We start from the raw sequence: 23,646 nt of genomic DNA, 5'->3' as shown, positions 1-23,646 counted from the left end.
CCTTGACTTCCCTCCTCTCCTGGCTCAGGATCCAAGCATCTTTGATGCAGGAGGCATGCTTCTTCCCCATGCCTCTTCTAGTTCCTCGCCCTTTCCCCACTGCCCCAGGAGTCAGTTGGATTTCCACAAAGCCTCTGGAACTCTCACTAGCTGCTCTGTAATTGGGCCAGTGCCTGCCTCCTCCATCCCTTGGCAGCTACTGTAATTCTTGGTGGGAAACATCATTCCTGAAGCCCCTGGCATGGGAATCATGACAACATAGGGCATCGGAGCCTAATATTTTCTCCCTGAGTCACATTGAGCAGAGGCAACGTCCTCACACAAATATCAGAAAACACATCCAGACAGACAGCATGAATGGATAATGAAGAGGACTTAGAGACTCCAACAGTATAAACAGAACTGCATTTTTAAAATAATAAGCATTCGCATATGATGCCAGATGATTCTTGTAGATTAGCTTGTGGCTCTAAATGACCTCACATTGCACTTATGCCCTGAGGTGGGTTTTGATGGGGAGAGACATTACACAGAACAACACTTTGCTGCCAAAGAACCAACAAGGTTCTAGAACTGTTTGCTTAAAAGTTGGACCTGTCTTTTGTGTTTTGATTGGAGTTATGGGGCTGGTTTCCCAATGATCAAGCATAAGCCCATCAGTGCCATTAGTGCACCTCATCTCCATCTACCCCTTTGTTCACTCCCCCCCCACATGCCATACACATGTATACACACACACACACACACACACACACACACACACACTCAATGATCCTTTCAGAATTTTTCAAATAAATATGGGCATCTCATTTTCTGTTGGCCCAGATGTGATTTTTTAAATACCTTCAAGGGCTGTGACTGTGGAGACAATTGTAGACAGCAAGGAGGAGACACCTTGAAGGCAAGGCTTTTAAATAGGAGCAGTGGTGTCCCTGTTCTTGCCCAAGGTCATTTGCTAGAGCTGGGTGTTAATTACCCAGTGCCTTCTGTCCCCAGAGTTCTATTCCTTCTCATGATATTTAGTCTCTCCACGTGTTTCACAGACTATCCCCACCACTTCATTATATTCATTCAAATGGAGAAAGGGAGGAAGAAGAAAAGGGAGAAAAATGTATAAAATTTCTATCTGCACAACCCTTCCTTCAATCTTTGGGCTAATGCCTGCGGTAACAACTTTAATAGCCTTTGAAGTTGAAAGTGGGTTTGAGTATATTTTAGTGGGTTCCTTGACAGTCTGACTGATGACATTGTATATTTTAACATAGTTTTTGCTTCAGTGGTTTCTTTTTCCAGCAATGGGATGGGAAAACCTTAATACATGAGGATATCATATGATACGTGGGTAATAATCAATGAGGACACGAAATGGTCCACAAATCAACAGTGTGTTATTTTTAGAGCATTCACGTGATGGGATTCATCTTGAAAGCCTTTCTGAGTGTTAGGATCTAAAACTATCGCCATGATTTACTGAAGTCATGGAGAACACATGTGACTCTTGTTTTGAAAATGACAGTATGTGGATACCATTGCTTTTTTTTTTCCTCCCCTTTTAGTTTCTTACCAAATTGGTGGGCAAAACCAAAAGACCCACATAAATTCTCCCTGGTACCCTGCTGTCCGTGTTCAAAGACTGGGAGTATTTGGTGTACATGATCTATGTACCAAGGTGATATTCTAACAGAGACAAATTATGTTCAAACATCTGAAAGTCATCATTTCTATGCATATGCAGGCATTTTGAGAAAAATCTATAAGAGGATCAAAAACAAGATTAAACCACATCTGTTTGGGTTTAAATGACATTGTCTATGTAGTTCAAAGTTGTTTCCTTTCATATAAAAAAAAAACCTGCCCAGCTGTTTTTTATCTTAAATTCTTAGCCTTTATCAAAGGACTGTTTTCATTGGCTAGCCAATGTTATTTCTAAAAGTTGAACTTGTTAGGAAAGGGGGCTAAGAAAAAGAAAATATGCTTTATTCATCTTGGTTCTGTCCCCAGAGCCCTTTCCTGGCTCTGGCAGAAAAGTCATGCAGGGGTTCAGTTCAATTCTAGATAGAAACGCTGTATCTACTGTGTGTCATCATGTCATAAATTAGGTGTTCTATAGTTTTATACAAGTAATTGATTACAATTGACACTGATAAGAAACATGAAACAAAGAGTGACTCCTCAGAGGCATGAATTGTATAATAAATAAACATTTGACTGCATGGATGCTCTGCACTGTTGAATGAGAAAGGGAATGTTTTTGAAAGCCACCATCCAACAGAAGATGGTCTTATTTAACAGATATGTGAGTGCAGAGTGATATTGCACCAGTGGTGTGTTTCTTTTGGACATCTGACACATTTATAACATTACAATATCACATCTGGTGATAAAGTCCTCCTATTTTATGAGGAATAAATAAGCTCCACTACGAGCCTCACTAAATGGTTCATTGGAATGAAAGTTGAAAGCCAAAAATAGGAAGGAATCAAAGGAATATGATATGACAACCAAACCACTCTAGGTAATCGCTTAGCTGCTTTGTGGTTAGATAATTCTTCGTGTCATGTCCAGCTGTTTTTAGCAGAATGACTAGACAATGTAACACAGGTAGGTTTCCACAGATGCACACACAGATGGACTCTATAGCACTCTATATCACCGTTTGTCCACAATCAACAGATAACTTTAAGGAGGACATTGTTGAGAAGACAACTTTTGGGGGTGCCGGGGTGGCTCATTGAGTTAGGCGTCTGTTGATCTCCGCTTAGGTCATGATCTCATGGTTTGTGAGTTCAAGCCCTGCTTGAGAGAGAGAGAGAGTTGGGATTCATTCTCTCCCTCTCTCTCTCTCTCTCTCTCTCTCTCTCTCTCTCTCTCTCTGCCCCTCCCCTGCTCATGTGCTCTTTCTCTCTCTGTCTCTCTTTCTCTGAAGAGACAACTTTCCATTGCAATACTTATAATCAGCTCTCCTTTAGATACACAGAGAAGTATTCTTCCTTATCAAACACAGCCAACAGTCAAAACTGTGTCCATAGTTTGTGTCAAAGAAGTGGTTTCACTTTTCCAGTTTTATTTACCATAAAAACATATTTTTGAGACTAAATAAATATGAAGCCCTGGGTACAAATGCAACATCCATTGCATTTGCTTTTTCTCCTTCATTGGGTTTTATCCACTTCTTGTTTCCTTAACATATTCAAAATCCTCACTTGAGCTCCATACTTGGGCTCCAGGATCATACAATGTGGCTCAAATCTTAGTTTTGCCACTTACTAGCTAAATGATTTTGGCTACTTAACTTCAGTTTCCTCATCTAGACAATGGAGATAATAACATGACTAATATCACCAAGTCATTGGAAGGATTAAATGAGAAAAGACATGCAAAACACCCAATGCAGTGCCTAGTTATAATAATTGCTCAAAATATCTTTGTCATTGATATACTGCAGACTGATCCAAACCTTCTCTCTGTTCCTCACTCCCTCCTGTCCCCTCATCATTTTTATCCTGTGAGCTCAAGTCCTAAGCCAGATTCCAATATGGAACAGGCAGTTGAGATTATCCAGCTGTTTTCATCTTGAGAACACTCATTCAACCTCTGTCTCTTTGTTAGCACCTGCTTCCAGAAAAGTCATGCTCCTCCCTTCTGAGACTAACTTCTCCATCTCTAAAAAGAGTACATGACATGCACTAAGTGTGAGTCAGAGGCCATGACGTCTGCTGCACTTGCTCAGTGGGAAAGACCTCCATGATCGGATGGTGCCTACCACCCTCGTCTACAGAAAGGGTAGTACATGTATGCCACCAAGTCCTACATTCTTGGTCTTTGCCCTTCTGTCCTCTGAGACCTGACTCCATCATTCATCATCCTTTTCAATCACAATTCCATGCCTCTGTCTTGGGAATCATCAAAATAGTGTCTGAGGCCTCCTATCTACTGCCCTTCCTCCTTCCATTCCTTCCTAAAACTGCTGCCCTGTTAATCTTATACAGCAATTCCTTTTCACCAACCTTCATGGTTCTTATTATCAGCAGAAAAAAAAAATCCACTCTTCTTAAATCTGATGGGGAAAAAATCAGAATTTTACTGCCTTTATTGAGGAAGAAAAAATTTAAAGTCTTTTTTAAAGTAGATAAAATTATGGGGGTTTCTCTGTCAGAGAAATTTAATTAATAAGGAAACTCAGGCTTGGAGAGGTTAACCTTGCTCAAGGATTCATGGTGCAATGTATTGCTGTTTCATCATTTTGTTTGTGTTTTTCTTGTCTCCCCACCCCCACACCCCCACACCCCCACACCGACACGTTTTTATGGCACCAGGGAAAACATGCTAATACAGAATAGGTGCCTGGTAAATGCCTTCAAAATCAAATGGGCCACAGGCTTCAAACAAATCCCTTAGCAGTCAGAAAGTGTAGCCGCATGGCTTCTTAGTGTATATCTGATCTTTAACCCTTACATTACGTTGGACCTTTACTTCTGAAACTATCTTCCCATGCTTATTTTATCCTAAAAACAACTGTATAATCCAATCTGAATGGTCCCATTTTGTGAATAGGGAAAATAAAGTTCGGGATGGTCCTGAATGAACATGCTGAGGCCACACAGCAACAGAATCTCTGAGCTAGAAAATGGACCCAAGTTTCTCCCATCTTAACTACAATTTTCTTAAGCTGAAGCTTTAATCACACCTGTGGAGATGTCTGAAACAACAGCTCATAAGCTTCTAGAAGTTGGCAAGTTACATTATTTTTAAGTCAAATAGCCACTGAAGTCATTAGTTCAAGAGTGTCTACCTCCAGCATGTGGCTTCTCTGCCCACTTCTTGCCTGGGAGGTGAGTTGAGGACAGAGTCTCGGCTTAACAGTGAATGTCTTGGTTTTCCTGAATTTATTTAACAACCACCCTGGATGTTATTTCAACACAGCTTATCTTCCTACACAGTAATATGTCCCTTTATAATTTCAAGGCAGATTGACATGGACTGGGGCTTTTGAGGTTTCTGGACAAAGGTGGCACTGAGGCTTATTCAGGGATTTGAATTTCAAATGGGCAGAGAAGAACTTGGCAAAATGCCTTCCCCTGGGAGGTTGGATGGAACTGCCAGCAAAGGAACATTAATGCTGCTTCTGTGTTTGGCTGATCTTCATCCAGAAAAAGAAGAAGAAAGCACAAAGATGCTTCTCAACGTGGTAATCCAACGGTTTTTAAAGAGTATTTCTTGTCCCTCGGTTCCAGAAAGGTGTGGTTAAAGAGATCTTCAAAGGAGGAATAATGAAAACGCCAGCCAGCAAGATCTGTAGTCTGGCCAGCTATGGAACAAGGAAGCAGCTGAAAGACTTTGTTGGTCGTTCAGATGTGGCCTTCTACACAGAAGATTCACCAGAGCTCAGAGCTGGTTTTGTTCCAGTACTGGTTTTGAATCTTCTGTTCATAGGATTTCTATATTTATGTTGCACATTTTAGGCAAGTATTGTCCTTCATTGATTCAGCTATGTCTATCTGTCACCTGAAGACAGGGAAAAAAAAGACAAAAAGCCAACAAACCTTGCACCAAAAATATATATAGATCTTTTGTTCCTTTGTCAAAAATGTTCTGTGAGCGTCATGTTTGACAAAGAATAACAACAACTTATTTTGAGGAATCAATTATTTTTCCCTCTAGCTATAAAATTTTGAATTTGTATAAAAAACAAACACCAAAAAATACAAGTTTGGTACCATCCCCATATCTTGTCAAGGCTCACTCCTTCTTTCACTTGGATCTCATCAAGTTGTACCTCCTCCAATAGACCTTCCCTCAAATGTAAATTCTAAAATCAAATCATAAATTATTAAGTTCTGTCCAGATGTGATAATGGTGGTGGTGTTTGTATAAAAAGAAAAAAAATGGTTGTCTTTTGGAAATACATGATGAAGTATTTATAAATGAAATAATCAGGCAGAATTGGTGGAGACAGAGAGAAGATAAGATTGACCATAAGTTGACATTGCTGAAGGAGGCTATAGTCACATGGGAGTTCATTTTCCTGTTCTCTCTACTTTTATATTTGAATTTTTTTGTAACAAAGAAATCTAAAAATAATTTTTAAATGATCATGAGGTAGTACCCCCTCAGCCCTACTACCTACATCAGCTTGCTCTTCTTTGCTTTGTCCCATTGGATACTTTTCCAGCCCCTAGATCTCTCAAGTCATCTTGTTAATGGTTTGGTTTGTATTGGTTTACAGACCCATCCTCTACCAGAATCTAAGCTCCATGAGGGCAGATACCTGGTCTGAATTATCCATGTCTTAGTAACAGCACAAATGATGAAACATTCAGATATAGATTTATCTCTCATACCCATAGTTCTCCAACCAGAAGACCTGAAGCAATTTACCTACTTTACCACACCTGTCTTCTTACTTTCTGCTTAGAGATAATTTCTCTTCTCCAGGAATGTTGTGAGCATGGGAGCATTATACCAAAAGAGCCACAGGACTTATCAGTTTCTAGCCTTTTAGAAAATCAACATCTTTTAGCTTTTTCTCTTTTGAGGTATTAGTTGACATTTCCATTTTAATCATCTCAACCATTTGGGAAGATTGAGCAGCTAAAGGTATTTCTATTCATTCACTTTTTAAACTGAAAAAGCAAAAAGACTAATTTTGGTTTTACCACTTCCGACCTGATGTAGAAATTTCTTTTTGCTGATTTCTTCTGCAAAATGGAAAACCAGAGTACAATAATTGGGGTAATCATAAGATGAGAGAGATAAAAACTATTTGGAACTCAGTATAAATGCCAAACCAAATTTTATAGAAATCCCAAACACATTTGAGATATCAGCAGTTCTCCTAAGGCCTGATGACAGCCTTGATGGCCTTAATTTTTCCCTAATATGTAGTTCTCTGTTATAGTACTCTACACAATGCTGTAGCATATCATTAATGCTTACAAATGTCATAAAAGTACACAGAGCAAAAAACCTCCCAGCTAGAGAAATTTTACAATCTGAAGATAGAGGCAGTTAACTTTCATCTAGGGAACTGACAAAAAACACAGAATGGGTGGGTAGTTTGTAGAGAATATTCCTATTTGTTCTTTTGAAGTGGGGGGACAGTGTTTAAGAATTGACAATATTTGACTGTAGAAGAATATTCAAAATAAAGTCCAGAGAAAGTACTCCTGATTAAGGGAAAAAGAAACAGGAATGAGGGAAGGAATCTTTAAATAGAAAAGAACCCTATTTTAAAACTGGTAAGGAACAAAACAGAGAAATAATTTTCCTGAAAATAATTTTTTTGAAGATAAACCTCAGTTTGAAATTGTTGGAAATAAAAGAAGCAGCAATATGGAAATGTGGGAAGCTCTATTACATTGCCCACCAGATGCACTGGAATACAGATTTTTAATCCATGCATAATCTCAGAGTTAAAAATAATCTGAGCTGCTAAAAGTATATGATGGTTCTTTCTAAAGTTAAAGTATAAATATATCTCATTTGTTGAAATCAATATGTGAACCAACAAATATTTAGTGAGAAAATGTTGCATGCCAGGCACTGAGGATATACAAAGCCAAGGCAGACAGATGCAGTCTCTGTCCTCATAGCATTTATAGTTAACCAGAGATGATAAGTAGTAAGTAATAATGAAACTAGTACTATAGATAATTAACTAACTTATGGTAAGTTAGCAAAATAACTGTTCAGGTAGCCTCCGGAGCATTTAAGAAGGAGGACTATCCAATCTCAGGGGATGGGAAAGGGTATTGGGGAGCCACAGAAAAAAGCTGACATAGTGTCATTTATTCAAATTTGAGCTGAATCATTGGGGACTGGCTAGGTTACCATCGGGGAAATGTTTTCTATAAATAGTGATTAGCTTCCACAGGATTGCCAAGGCAGAAGAGAGCAAGTTGAATGTATAAAATGAGAGAAGTTCAGAGTAGCTACAGTGGAAAGAAATTGGGGGAAAAGTAGATGATGAGCCTGGAGGAGTAGGGAGGAACCGGATCATACAGGGCCTTGTTAAGGATTAAGAACAATTATTCTATGAGCAGCAACAGTTATGGGAAGTAAGACCAGAGAAAATTTAATGACTCTTCTTGTGATAGTCATTCCGTAATGAGGTGAATTAGAATTGAAATGTGCAGGAAAACAGACCATTTGTACACATTGGCCAAGACATCAGACACCTCCAGAACTATAGAACTCTGAGAACTCTTTGTGCCCTGTGATTGAAGAATCACACTGTATCCTGCCAAAGGGAACATAAACATATACAAACACACACACAAAAACAAAACCCTGGAGATCATCTCTGGAAAACAGACAAAATAATTCCAAACCACATCTAAGGCACAAGTGCTTATGAAGAGATGTCATGTGGGTGGGGCCAACCCACCCAGAGGCTTATTGGGCAATTGCAGTGAATAGCTTGGACTGGAGGGATAATCTGAAAGTTGGCATCTCCTAAAAGTGCCACAAATGGGAGTGGTAGACTACCATCCCTGGAAATTCTGGCTTGTGTGTCAGTGGCATAGGAATCTACTCAGCGTATCGTATGAAGGTTCCACCCATTTACTCAAAACAAAAACCTGGGAGTCGTCCTCCTTCCCAATTCCTCCTCTTCCTTTATTCCACACATTGAATCTATTAGCAAAGTATTTGTTATTCTTACTTCCAAAATATATCTTGATTCTGTCTCTACTGCTACAACCCTGGCCAGAGTATCTGGCCTTGTCTACTTGTCTACTGATATAACATCTTAGACCCCTTTGCAGTCCATTTTCCATAGAGTACCGAATGACCTTATAACCTTAAATATGGTCACTTCCTTGCTCAATATTCTTCAGTAGATACCCACTTAACTTAGAAGAAAATCATTCCCTTTCTGGACTACAAAGCTTTGCATAATGTGGCCATCTACCTACCTTTCCAACCTTCGTCCATGCCTCCCACTGTTCTCTAAAGCTAGCCTTGATTCAGTTCCTTAAATGTGCTGAACTCTTTTCTGACTCAGAGCCCTAGAACAGTGTGTGGTCCAAGGGTCTTCTGTATCATTTGGGAGGTTATATGAAATGCATATTCTCAGATTCTATGGCTGATATACAACATCAGAATTTCTGGGGATAGGACCCAGAAGTTTGTGTTCTAACAAGCTCTCCATGTGCTTTCTTTTTTTTCTTTTTTTTTAAGTGCTAAAGTCTGAGAGTCACTACTCTAAAGAATTCTGTTCCCTTGGGCCTGAAATCCTCTATGCTTTCAGCAGAGAGTTTACCAGAAACCAAAATAGCAAAGGTTTAAAATGTAGAAATGTATTTCTTTTTCATGCAAAAATCTTCGTGGATAAAATGGGGCTGGAACAGGATTCTACCGTTCCAGAACTCCTACTCCTACTGTCTTTCTTGTGACGTCACCTTTCTGGGCCTCTGTTCTCAAGTTCACATCATGATTCAGGAGCTCTCCTCTGGTTCCAGCTGTCATCGCTTCATTCCACGCACCTGGAAGGAGAGAAAGGAAAAGGTCATGACCTTCCCCTTAAGGACACTTGCCAGAAGTCAGGCATACCACTTCCATTTGCTCCCCTTTGACCAGAATGTTTCTCACATGGTCACACCCAACTTCAAGGAAGACTCTCAGATAGGTTTGCTCTGAGTGGTCTGTCTACCTAAACTCGGATTATATTGCTAAGGAAGAATGAAGGAATACATACTGGGAGTAATTTTCAGACCCTGCCACATCTCCCACTCTACCTCTTCTTTAATTTCATCCTTTCAAATAACCTAGCTACTAGGTTGGAGTAAACCCCATTCTATTGTTTTCTCTCACTGCACACAAATTATTTCCTTACAGCTCACAATAAAATTTGTACTTTTATATCTGTAAATGCATTGAATGGCTCCCCTCCTAGACTGTAGAAACCACATGTATTCAACACGTGTCCTTAAGCACCTCATACAAAACCTAGTGCTTATCAGGCCCTCTGTCAATATTAGTTGAATGAATGAATGAATGAATGAATGAATGAAGATACAACTAAAGAAAATAATCCTTCTGTGGAAGCTTGAAAAGTTTGTGTGGCAGAATACAAAAGCCACTGGAGAGGAGCCACTTGTGACTGTCCCTACCATATGGCCTGGCACTCACTCCAGTTAGGGGATCTCTACTCCCAGCACTATAAAGAATAAATCCCAGGGCGGCTGGGTGGTTCAGTCAGTTAAGCGTCTGACTTCGGCTCAGGTCATGATCTCGCAGTTCGTGAGTTCAAGAGCCCGCATCGGGCTCTGTGCTGATAGCTCAGAGCCTGGAGTCAGCTTCAGATTCGGTGTCTCCCTCTCTCTCTGCCCCTTCCCTGCTCACACTCTGTCTGCCTGTCTGTCTCTCTCTCACAAGTAAAGAAACATTTAAAAAATGTTTTAAAGAATAAATCCCATCTCTGCTATGAACCTATATACTCTCAACCAGTTTTATAGAAGCAAGAAAAGAAAAAAAAAGTCATGGCAAAGAAAAAGCTCAAAGAAAGGTAGTAACAATAAATCCCAATTTATTAGTAATCACATTTAAAAAGATGAATACGATTTGCCAGTTTCCCTGCACAGGTTCTCAGATGTAGGTAAAAATAAAACAAATTTCATAGCTTACAAATGATGTGTGTAAAACATAATGGCGTAGAAAATTTGAAACTAAAGGAATATATAAATAGAAAGCCAACATTAATCAAAACCAGCTCTTGTAGAAAATATGAATATCACATGATATAGACAAGGATGAAAGAATCAGTAAGAGACAAGGATGTTATGTAATGGTAAAAGGAAGATGGAACTATTCTGAGCCTATACATGGCTAACAGAATTCCAGAATATAAGTCAAAGGTTAATAGAACTAAAAAAAAAAAAAAAAAGATCCGTCTACAATCACTAAGGGAGATGTAACACATCTGGCTCAGAAAGCACTCTCTGAAGAGCTGAAAATTAATAAGGAAACACCAACTCTACAGGTAATACAATAGCACTAAATTCATTTCTTTCAATAATCACTGAATGTAAATGGACTAAATGTTCCAATCAAAAGACAGAGATTATCAGAATGGTTAAAAAAAAGATTCATTTATATGTTGCCTATAAGAGACTCATTTGAGACCTAAAGTCACCTGCAGATTAAATGTGAGGGGCTGCAGAACGATCTGTTATACTAACGGAGGTCAAAAGAAAGCTGGAGTAGCCATACTTATATCAGACAAACTAGATTTTATTTATTTTTTTTTTAATTTTTTTTTCAACGTTTTTATTTATTTTTGGGACAGAGAGAGACAGAGCATGAACGGGGGAGGGGCAGAGAGAGAGGGAGACACAGAATCGGAAACAGGCTCCAGGCTCTGAGCCATCAGCCCAGAGCCCGACGCGGGGCTCGAACTCACAGACCGCGAGATCGTGACCTGGCTGAAGTCAGACGCTTAAGCGACTGCGCCACCCAGGCGCCCCCAAACTAGATTTTAAAACAAAGGCTGTAATAAGACATCAAGAAGAGCATCATATCATAATTAAAGGCTCTATCACTCAAGAAGATCTAACAATTGTAAATATTTATGCCCCAACTAAGGATATAAATGCTATGAACATAATTAACAAGTTTGCTGTAATTCCTATTTAGAACCCCAACCTACAATATTACTTTTGTTTCTCTTCAAATGTGTGTGCAACATAGATTTTCAAACATTCAACTTATAGGAGGCAACAAATATTACAGAATCTAAGTCCTACAGATAACAAAGGAGCAAATATAAAATATCTATGTCATACGGACTGTGTTCTCTGACAAGAGTATAATAAAATTAGAACTCAAGAAAATAGGATAGCCATGGCCCCAAATACATTCAGAAATTGTAAAACATTCTTCTGTTAGCATTTAGTAAAAAAGAAAGCAAAAGAAATTTTTTAAAAATAACTGACCCAAGGGGTGCCCAGGTGGCTCAGTCAGTTGAGCCTCTAACTTCAGCTCATGTCATGATCTCATGGCTCATGGGTTGGGGCCCCGCATCAGGCTCTGTGCTGACAGCTCACAGCCTGGAGCCTGCTTTGGATTCTGTGTCTCCCTCTCTCTCTTCTCTCCCACTCACACTCTGTCTCTCTTTCTCACTCAAAAATAAACAAAAAAAGAAAAACAGAAAGAACTGACCCAAAACCCCAGATGTGTAACAGAGTAAAAGCTCTCCTTGAAGGAAAATGTATTACCTTAAAAACATATATGAAGGAAGAGAAAAATTAAAAACCAAAGAGCTACATGTTCACCTCAAAAACCTGAAAAAGAATAACAGAGAAAATCAAGCAGGTGGAAGGAAACAATAAACATAAGAGCAAAACTTAAGCAAAGTTTTTTAATAAACAAATACTAATGAGGATCAACCCAGTCTAACTCCAGCCCCTTAAGAAGCTAATAAAACAGACAAACTTAGGGCCAAATTTGTAAGAGAAGAATTTCATGATAAATGTGATTAATGAATGGCCAACAGGTGAGCTGACTTTCATGCTAGTAAGGAATGAAATGGGATTACATAGGTGAAGAATTGGTCCAATGCTTGCAATTCAGTCAGAACCCAGTAAGTATCATTTCCTCTTCTTACAATAAACTAATAAATGAATTAAAATGAAGTGTTAATGGATAATGACAGTTCACTGCAGTGCTTTTGAAATGCAAAGGGTTTATTAAAGGACAAATCTTAGAATCCCAATATATAAAATGATAATAGTATAAGGACTCTGAATAAATGTAGTGGTAGAGGAAACCCCTTTCTCATTGTCCCACTAGCCATTTAAACACTTACTGAGAATCCCTGGAACGCTGAGACCCCAGTTGCAAAACTGATAATTGATGGCCTAAACTATCTTTAGAGGGCCCACTGTGCTCAAATCACCCTGTTCTGCAGGGCCTTCGTGTGTGACTACAAGGAGTGATTCATATGAAGATATAAAGGAGACCACTTGCAGGACCTGTCCTTAGACCGCATGAGCCTTCTGGTTTCACTACAAGTAGGGAGGCATCTTCTCTCTCATCCTTCTCAAAGCAGAACACAAGCCTGGGCCACATCTACCATCATTAGTGTCTGTTAGAGATTTTGGTTTCAAGTAAGAGAAAACTCTCGCCAACAGCCATTGAAATCACTGACTGGAAGAATATTTGGTAATTCACCATGTACATGGAAGAGATGGACAATGGTGCACAGGGAAAGACAGGAATCAGGACAGTTCCAGCTTTTGGAGAGTAGAAATCAAAGAGAATTTATTCACACAATTCCCGCAATAAGATGAATCAACTCCAACACCCATCCTTTGTGTGTTGCTATTTGAAATGTATTTTCCAGGAGAGAGACTTCAGTGGGCCCAGCATCATGACAAACTGACCTTTCTACCATATGACCATTGCTATGATCTTTGATACTCAACTCTCTGCAGCTTTCTAGAATCTAGTCCATGTTCCAAGTCTAGTTCACAGCTTCCTGCTAAGTCTGTAAGCCTCTGATATTCCTTAGATGAATTCTCCCATTGTTAGGATAACTATAGTTAGGGCTTGTTGCTTACAAACAAAATCCTGACTAATAGAAAGGAGCTTTGTTCAAAATCTTGTGAATAGTTAATGTCCATATCTTTGAGAGATTGGGGACATCATGACATTGGCGCAAGAGGCTAGAATCGTATCAGTATCTTATGGTTTAAAGCTAAAAATAGTAGAGGTCATGGACTTAACCTGACTAAAAACCTCTAAGTGTAAGAAACCTTTGGCAAAACCCAAGAGCAAAGCTGTAATTTCTGTTATTGGCTTCTTTTATATGTGTGTACCCGACTCCGTGTTATGAGTGAATTGTTTTCATTGATTACAATTGTCTTCTTCTTGCCTCTAATTATAAAATCTTAAAATCAAAGCAGAGGGGCCTGCAATAAACCCTTTTCCCTGCCAAAGTGAGTTTTTCAAAACAACAGACAAAACAGAACTCAATTTGATCATCCCAGGAGAATGGAACTTGGAAATCCTTTGCCAAAAATATTTTCAGAGCAAGCCTTCAATCAGAAGGTGCCTTTTATCTTTGGAGACATCAGTAAGCTGACCTTAAGAAAATGTAGCTATGCTCTCTATAGCCTTAAATGTGTGGGAACCAGACGTATGTCTCCATATGCCGGAATTTTTATTACAGAACTAACCCAAACCCCTCAAAGAGAATCATAAATTCACAGTAACATGTCCATTGAGACTTTTGCCCAGTGAACGTGTGGGAAAATACAAATATTGTTGAGGCCAGTGTTTGCCAAACAACATTCAAGAGACCATTAGTGACCCAGTCAAGGGCCTCGGTGGCTTTTTCCTCAGTCTGTCCTTGAATTTCAACAGTTACTGAACCAACTCTACATATAGAAAGTTAGCCCCAAGAGAGTCACTTCCTGAGAAAGAATAGAGCCCCACAAATCTAGAAGGTATCTATCTTAATTTTTTTTTCAATGTTTATTTTTTTGGGGACAGAGAGAGACAGAGCATGAACGGGGGAGGGGCAGAGAGAGAGGGAGACACAGAATCGGAAACAGGCTCCAGGCTCTGAGCCATCAGCCCAGAGCCCGACGCGGGGCTCGAACTCACGGACCGCGAGATCGTGACCTGGCTGAAGTCGGACGCTCAACCAACTGCGCCACCCAGGTGCCCCATCTATCTTAAGAGAAATAATTAAAACCATGACCTTGGGGAATAGAAAAAAAAAAGACTGCACTATCTTTGGAAATCATATGGATTCATCCATAAGGCACTTTACCCTAAAATACATGCCAGGAAGTGGCCGTCTGATAAATAGCACTGAGGTTCTGGCCAATAAACGTATGAAAAATTTCTCAACATCATAAGTCTTCAGGGAAATGCAAATTAAAATCACAGTGGTATAGCACTACACCCACCAGAATGGCTAAAGTTAAAAAAGATTAACCATACCACACATTGCAGAGCATGGAGGAACTGGAACTTTCAAATGGAAAGTGCACATGGAAAGTTACATTGCCTTAACAATTTCAGAAAACTGTTTGGTATTATCCACTAAAGCTCAAAATACAACACACTCTGTGGTCTGCAGTTTTACTTTTAGGTATATTTTCAACAAATTCATTTACCCAAGAAGAAACATGAATGAGAATGTCTTTAGCAGCATGATTTGTAATGGCCATAACATAATCTGAAAATCATCAAATGCCCATCAACTCTAAAGGATAAATGAATCTATGCAATTGATACTATACAGCAATGTAAATGAACAAGCTACAAAGACATACATGAAATTTAGGATCCTCATATTGAGTTAGGGAGGACACATGAAATAATATGATATTTTCTTCATTTATTCAAAGTCGAAAACCAGGTATGATGACCATGGTGTTAGAAGTCAGTATGGAAATTACCTCTAGAGAGGAAAGAAGGGTATTGATTATAAAGGGCCAGATGGAAATCTTCTGGGCTGTCCAGTGTTCTAAATCCTTGATCAGTCATAGTTAAATGAATGCCCTGTGATTACTTACTAAGCTGTACCTTTAGGGGTTGCCCACTTTCCTGTACACAGACACTCCAAAATAAAAAGTTCTTTAAAAATTAGTACTGGAATCCACTGGTGTAAATATATTTCCAGGCTTCAACTGGAAGAGAGCCACAGTGGTTGAACTTTACAGTCAGCCCTGGATTTACTGCTTGCTAGCCTCAGTTTTCTCAAATGTAAAAATAGGCCTAAGAATTCCTACCTCAGAGCAGTGCCTTGGGCTTTCAAATGTGCTGTTTCCTCTGCCTGTTATCCATTTTCTGGCTCCTTCCTCTGATACCTTTACCCCAGATAATTCCTACTTGTCTTTAAGATGCAAGTGTTGTTGTCCATTGCTTTAGTAGGGCAGTAATCTCTGTACATTGATGATACCATCGATGATGTCTGTCCTTCCCATGTCACAGTGGATATAGTCAGAGTACCTGGTTCCACACAACAGGTGGTGATTCACACTGACCAAAAAGAAAAGGAATTGTTACAAGACTAATAAGAAGCTCAGGCATCACTGGAAGGCCGGTGAATTTGGCATAAAGGAAGTGGAAAGAAACAAATAAATAAAACTAGCTAAAATTATGTTCCTGAGAGATTTTGATGCAGACAATGTTAACACCATCACAACCACCACCAGAGAAATAAAGTGCCCTGTCTCTTCCTTGAGGCAGAACCTACTCAAATTCTAGCAAGGTGTTGTCTGCTTGGCAAAACTTGGGTGACATGCCTGTAACATAGCTGCAAGTGGTGCTGGGAAAGAATACCCAGCATTTTTAGCTTTTATAGTTAGAGGTCTTTGCTCCATCCACACTGATAAGGCATTTCTTCATGTAGAAAGAAAATCAAATGCTGAGCGGCCAAAATGAATTGCACAAGTTAAACACACTGTGTTTCTTTGTTTAATTTTCTTCCTTACCCAAAAGGCACCAATATCTCTAAGGCCAGGAACCATATCCAACTTGTGTATCATTTCGTCTTTGCACTCAGCACAATGCCTAACACAGAGTAGGTCCTGAGTAAACTTTGTTGAACAAATGAGTAACTAATTTAATAGTTATAAAACATTTAACATAGTACCTAGCACACAGTATATGCAATATACATAAGAGAAAGCAATGTATCTTTTGAAGATAAGGACCACTTCTCATTCTGTTTTGTGTCCCTATAAATATATCAATTAGTATGTGTTCAATGTTTGTTGAATGGATAACTAAATCAATGAATTCATGAATATGTGTCAATGTCATTCATCTCTCAGAGTACATCCAAGGTGCTGCTTAAAACAAAGACTAATTAGGTGCTCAAAGGTTGAGCAATGACACACAGAGGCAGCCATGTCCTAGATGGGAGAGATAAGATGATGGTCTACTTATCATCAGTCACCACAAGTCCATTGAAATTCATATGCATGCATACAATCTAACAGTATAAGTGCTTCTTTTCCCTTCTTCATCTATTTCCCCAGGCTCATATTGCTTCCCTTACTTCCAACTGCTTAAACATGTAGGGATAGGGTGACTCTTACTATAAAATCGTCAGATAAAGTCTTGATCCCTCTGCTAAGAATCCAACTGATAGAATATCAAAATCCCATGTCCCATATTGCCTCTTGGGATTTTATGGCTAATCAAAATGGCAGCATGAGTTCTGGTTTCTGGCAAAGAGTATTGGTTAGTCTATCCCATTTGGTTAAAACTGGAACTTTAATATTTTTTCAGTTGGGAGTACCCTCAATGCTATCACCAAATCCCAAAGTTTGTCCTAGCAGCATATCTTCAGGTACAGCCTTCATCACTGATCTAGAAACAGATTTGATGCTGAGAAAAAGAAATTCTGTAAGACCTGGGTGGGTCCATGATTATGTGTAGTCCCATCAGAATGCAGCCTGATACAATCATTTGTCTGGAGCTAGAACATGAATCAAAGAAAGCCAACTGAAACTATTATCAGATTGTTTCAACTGGAAATTCGGCTAAATGAGGAGGGGAGGAGGACCTGAAAACTCTGGGTCGCTATATATATTTGCAAAAGGAGAGAGGAGAGAGGAGAGAGGAGAGAGGAGAGAGGAGAGAGGAGAGGAGAGGAGAGGAGAGGAGAGGAGAGGAGAGGAGAGGAGAGGAGAGGAGAAAGAGGGGAAGGAAGGAAGGAAAGAAGGAAGGAAGGAAGGAAGGAAGGAAATTTGAAGGATGGTAATTTTTTTCTCCAAATTTAAAATAGTTTGAAGTTGTTTTTAATGTATAAGGCTAAGTCATAAATTCAAAGAATAGGTAACTATGATTACTGCATCTGGAATACTTGTTCACATCTTGAAATACCAGCCAACTTTGCATGATTACCAGTAGATGGCAGCATTACCTCCACCATTTTGATCAACTGCCAACTCTGAGGTTATCAGCGTTTGAAAGTTAACAATCACAGATTGCAGACCAGCTGCCCAATTTGTTGGCTGTTGTAAACTTTCTTTTATGATACACTCCTCCTTTAAAAGAGATATATTTAGCCAATATATCCTTTAAATGTGTGCATGGAACTAAAGATGCATGAGCAGTGTGCTAGCTTGCTTTTATTTTCCTTTTTTCTTTCCTTCCATTGATTTTCCTTCCAAAGATTTCCAGGCAAGTCTTTGCATGTCTAATTGTATGGAGACAATTAACTGTTCTATAAAATGTTGCTTCCTCCTATCTTGTATATGCACCCACTTACATACAACTTTACTCACCAACTACCAAAGCCCTGCCAATGGAAGCAGAAAAAATGGGGGGGGGGGGGCAGTATTTTAAATAGATTGTGGTTCCGATCCTGGCTGGATCACTTAACTTCACTGAACCACATTTTGCTGTTGTTCTGCTTTGTTTTGCTTTTGTGTATGAAGATGAAATTACTAGAGCTAGTAATACCTGCCTAACAGAACTATTGTCATAAGTATCTACAATAACTGAATTCAGTAAATGTTTACTGAGCCCTTACAACAAGGAATTAGTAATACATTAGTTTTATCCTCAAGAAGATCACAGTCTACAGTGTGCTGTCCAATATAGTATCCACTAACCATGTGCAACTATTTACATTTAAAATCAGTAAAATTAAGTAAAATTAAAAATTCAGTTCCTCGAGGGCACCAGCCACATTTCAAGTGCTTGACAGCCATATGTGACTAGTAGTTACCATACCATATAACGCAGGTGTAGAACATGTCCATCACTGCAGAAAGTTCTATTAGACCACAGTGGTCTGGAAGGCTAACCAGACTCATAGAAGTTAATAATCATTTTAAAAAGCACTATCCGTATCAATATGCAAAACAGGAAGGTGAAACATGGAAGTGATGAGGTCTTTCCAGTGGTGTCAAAGAAGATGGAATGATAGAGAGATAGAGACAGAGACAGAGATAGAGGTAGAGATAGAGATTCTTTTAATGTAAGCCTTTACACAAGAGATAATACTCCACGAGTAGTCTGAGGGGTATCAAGATGCTTTCAGGAAGACTCGAAGGGAGGAGGAAAAGTCCTTGAAGAGGCATATCATGTACAAAAGCACCAAGGAAGACAAAAAAGCCACAAGTGTGCCCAGGGAATTCAAGGTACACTGTATTGTAGAAGGATAAAGACTGAGGGCCAAGGAGGGTGAAATAGAAGGAGACGGGGCTAAGGAGGGAAAATCCACCCCTAAGTGAGTGTTTTTAGTGAACACTTCGCATGGCTTAGGTTTCCTTCCCCCAGTGTAAGAGGATGAACAGCGACCCTTGTTTTTACATCTGAGCTCAGGGAGAGACAGCCAAGAAAGAAGGAGAGCTTCCTGACTGATTCTTTCCACCACTGCATCCGAGTGGAAAATGAAACTAACTCCTCTTGCAGTCCTGTACAGCCCCTCCCAGAACAAGGCTGCTTCCCTCACACATTCCTCAGCCTGTGAGAACATCCTACCAACCATGTCACCAGTAACACCGCTGCCCGGATCAGCCGTTGTGGAGGTGCATTGAGCCCGAATGACTGCGGAATGCCTTCCACCAAGGTTAAAACATATTCAGGCCTCTCATGAGTCCTGAGCTTTGAACCGATGTCCAACTTTTTGTGGTTACAGTTCATAGTCGGCTGGCCAAATGTGACTTCCTGGTTTTAGGATAAAAGACTTGGGGTGGAAGAGGGGAGAAGACTAAAAAATTCTACTTGACATCAAATGGCTCTTGCAGCATAGAACTTGAATGAGCAACGCGCAGCTGAGTCCTAATCGTGCTGATTACATTTCTGAATTTATACACACTGAAAATTTCAGAAGAAGGAGGTTTGGTGACAATATGTTTGGGGTTCCTCTAGCCTCTAGACACTTGGAAAAGACTTGGAAGTGTATGCTGATTTGCAGCACACAGCTGGGAGTAACGGGCTGTGATGTGGGGGGAGGAGGAGACAGAAAAGGAAAAAGAAAAAACCCTGTTGTAATAGATGTTCCAAAAAACACAGAGATGAGGTGGGGCTGGTGGGGGAGGGTTGGCTGAACCCTTCATACGGTTTTATTTAAGTTTGAATAGAGATAATCAACTCTGCTGTTTATTTCCATACCAAATTCTCGGGGGCCAGAACTCTGTCACATTCCTAACGCAGATAATTTTAGCAGCAATCTTTCTGGAATAGAAAATGTGCCAAAGACACTTCCTGCTAAGGAGTTTCCAGGAGAATCCAGAAGAGCCTATCCTGCACTCCTAGAAGCAAGACAACAGCTTTTCTTCTCCTTCCTGGGTGGCCAATTATTCCTGTGACAACACCTCATACTTTTCACGTGATGGCGTTTGACAAAGAAGAACCCAAGCCAGGATAAGTGCTCACCCAGTTGACACTCAATCTCTGTCTCTTTATCATCCCAGGTTGAACGTTGGGGGAGGGGAGCTGGTGTGAGAGATCAACTCTAAAACCATGTTTTCATGGTGATGAAGCAATCTGCGTGGTTTTTAAAAGCAGAGGGTGTTGGGATTAGCCAATATGCTGGAGAGGACCAGTTTGGCAACTTTGACACCTTACTTCTCTCTGCCTCAATTTCCTCATCCATAACATCTAAAATCTCATACTGTTGACCTCACAGTGTCCATTTTGAAATTCTGTGAGCTATGGTGTCTGTCATTATGGAGTCATACACAGACTGATTAGCATATTTCAGAGCCTAAAGGGATGTTTGCTGTCATCAGGGAATTGATTTTCAGTTTTCTTAAGAACAAATGGCATATCCAGCCCCCATTTTTTTTTAATTGTGCAAAGAACACTTAACATGACATCTACCTTCGTCACGGATTTTAAAGTGTACAGTATTGTCAGTTAACACAATGCAGGCCTCTAGAACTTAATCATCTTGCATAAGTGAAAGTTTAAAACAGTTGAAGAGCAGCTCTCCATTTCCCCTCCCCTGGCCCTTGGAAAGAACAATTCCACTCTCTGCATTTCACTACTTTGTATTCCTTGGATAAATAGTATCATGCAATATTGGTCCTGTGATGTGCTTACTTCACTTAGCACAATGTCCTCAAAGTTCAGCCACGCTGTTGCATATGAAAGGATATCCTTTTTTAAGGGTGTATAATATTTCTGTGTGTGTGTGTGTGTGTGTTTATAATATACATATTTAAAATAATAGCCTTCCCAGCAGGAATGAGGTGATGTCTCACTGTGGCTTTGCTTTGCATTTTCCTAATGCTTGGTAATGTTGAACACCTTTCCTTTTGCTTCTTGGCCATTTGTAGGTCTTCTTTGGAGAAGTGTCTCTTCACTTCTTTTGCTCATTTTTTAATCAGCGTATTTGTTTTCTCCGTAATGAGTTGGGATCTTTATATATTTTGGATATTAACTCCTTGTCGGATCTATGGTTTGCTAATATTTTCTCCCTTCTACAGGTTGCTTTTTCACTTTAATTGTTTCCATCAAGACCTTTTGTTTGATCTACTCTCACTTGTCTATTTTTGCTTTTGTGGCCTGTGTTTTTGGTGTCATGGCCAAAACACCATTGCCAAGATCAGTTTCATGAAGCTTTTCCCGTATGTTTTCTTCTAGTCGTTTTACAGTTTCAAGTCCTATGTTTAAATCTGTAAGCCTTTTTGAGTTGGCTTTTGTCTGTTGTGTAAGATAAGGATCCAATTTTTCTTATTTTGCAAATGGATATCCAGTTTTTCCACTGCCATTGGAGGAAGATATCCAGGTCCAAATGTAAGCTTAGTACATGGAAACTTTAAGGGAGGGAAAGTCTCTCCTCATTGACAACAACTTCAAGGCTGAAAACTTCGGCCTGTAACTTCCCCTTATTAGCCTAGAATCATTCATCAAAAATTTTTTTTTAACTTATTTTCAAATTGTTACCACCTCAGGGGATTATTTCATACCTGTGTTATGTGGCAGGGAATATGGCACTTTCTTTCATTGAAATTAGAGTGGTCTTCTTCGGTTATGATGGGGCTCCTCTCAACAGAGGATAGACTTAAGGCCTTGGGAAAAGGGTTACATGTTCACCCTGGCGTTGGCTTTGCTGTCCTCACAGCCCACACTTTGAATTTGGAAATGATACAACTGTTACGTTATTTTTATTCTTTCCTTATATGGAAGGCTCCTACCCAGTTCCTTGTTTACTTTTCTTTCTCTTCCTCTTTTCCAGGGCAACACCTATTCTGTGAGAAATTTTTTTCTCCAGCTTAGAAACTGGAAGGAAGTTATGCAGGAGGCAATGACTAGTTCAGGGCAGAAGAGCTACCCTCAGAACTTAGGTGTGGATGTGGTCATTCCTGCCAACCTGCCCGGGCTGTGTTTGGTTGTACTAGGCCCAAAACCCTACAAAAACACCTACCTATGCCAAACAGAGGAAAAGAAAGAAAATCTGTTAAGAAACTGAATCTCCTTCCCTTTGCACTAAATTTAACAAGGATACTTGACCATTTAGTTAGCACCCCCAAAGTCAATTGTGAGGGTAACAAAGGATTGTCATAACATTCTTAAGAAATTTGTGAGGGCGCCTGGGTGGCTCAGTCAGTTAAGTGTCTGATTCTTAATATCGGCTCAAGTCATGATCTCACAGTTTGTGAGTTCAAGCCCGGCATCAGGCTCTGTGCTGACAGCACAGAGCCTGCTTAGTATTCTCTTTCTCCCCTTCTCTCTCTGCCCCTCCCCCAGTCATGCTCATGTTCTCTCTTTCAAAATAAATATATAAACATAAACAAAGAAATATTTGAGATATTCTCTGAGGTTGACATGGGGAATCTTCAGGCTTAGAGCAGCGATCTCAAATTCAAATGCCCATAGAAGTCTGGCATATAATGTAAAGGAGGGAAGCAAGAGAATATAAGACATAATTTTACATAATTTTGTTTTAATTCTTAATTCTACTGTTGATTATAAGTGTGTTGATTAAAGGCCATTGCCACTAGCTCTAAGTGTTGAATAGTAGGGAGTGGTGGGGACTGTGGAAAACTAAAGATGGCATGTGTGATTAAACAGAGTGGTCCCAGGCACCTTGGCCACTCAGCTGGTTAAGTGTCCAACTGTTGATTTCAGCTCAGGTCATAATCTCACAGTTTATGGGTTTGAGCCCTGCATCAGGCTCTGTGCTTTTATCACGAAGATATATTCTCTCTCTCTCTCTCTCTCTCTCTCTCTCTCTCTCTCTCTCTCAAATAAATAAACATTAAAATAAATAAACAAAAATAAAGAGAGTGGTCCCTGCTCATCTCCAGCTGATTATTACCCTGTGAGACCATGAGCCTAATGTTGCTAGATGATTCAGTTTTTCAGGAGAAGCCAGAGATTTCTAAGTTTTGAATATTGTCAAGTAAACTAACCAATGCAACTGTAAGTCATTATATTGGTTACCCTTATGCAAAAAGTACAAGTTGAACGTTGGGGTGCTGGTAATGTTCTATTTCTTGATGTTGCTGCTAATTACATAGGCGTGTTCTTTATGAACATTCATCTAGCTGGGCACTTAAATGTGTACTTTTCTGTATATATTATACTTTAATGAAACGTTTTTAAATGTGTTGGCAGGTAGTTGAGTTTTTAGAAGAATTTTAAAACATTATCTGGGCCAACATCATGTAGGCCTAATAACGCCCATCTGTGGGTTGAATTAAGCCCTCAAGGTCACTCTTT

At 39.6% G+C, this 23,646-nt stretch overlaps 1 long non-coding RNA gene across 2 annotated transcripts; it reads right to left on the bottom strand.

Moving 5' to 3' along the window:
• Nucleotides 1-5,182: 5,182 nt before the first annotated feature.
• Nucleotides 5,183-20,531, bottom strand: LOC125160963 (uncharacterized). Of its 2 annotated transcripts, none has more exons than XR_007150417.1 (3): nucleotides 20,353-20,531; nucleotides 9,402-9,485; nucleotides 5,183-5,505 (listed from the first exon to the last, which is right to left on the bottom strand). It is a non-coding gene; the product is annotated as an uncharacterized LOC125160963 (long non-coding RNA). The 2 variants fall into 2 exon arrangements; XR_007150416.1 differs by lacking the exon at nucleotides 20,353-20,531 and adding an exon at nucleotides 15,744-15,903.
• Between the last annotated feature and the right edge of the window lie 3,115 nt (nucleotides 20,532-23,646).

Source organism: Prionailurus viverrinus, chromosome A2 (genome assembly GCF_022837055.1).
Source record: "Prionailurus viverrinus isolate Anna chromosome A2, UM_Priviv_1.0, whole genome shotgun sequence".
NCBI classification, from domain to species: domain Eukaryota; kingdom Metazoa; phylum Chordata; class Mammalia; order Carnivora; family Felidae; genus Prionailurus; species Prionailurus viverrinus.
This window is presented reverse-complemented; position numbering and strand designations above follow the sequence as displayed.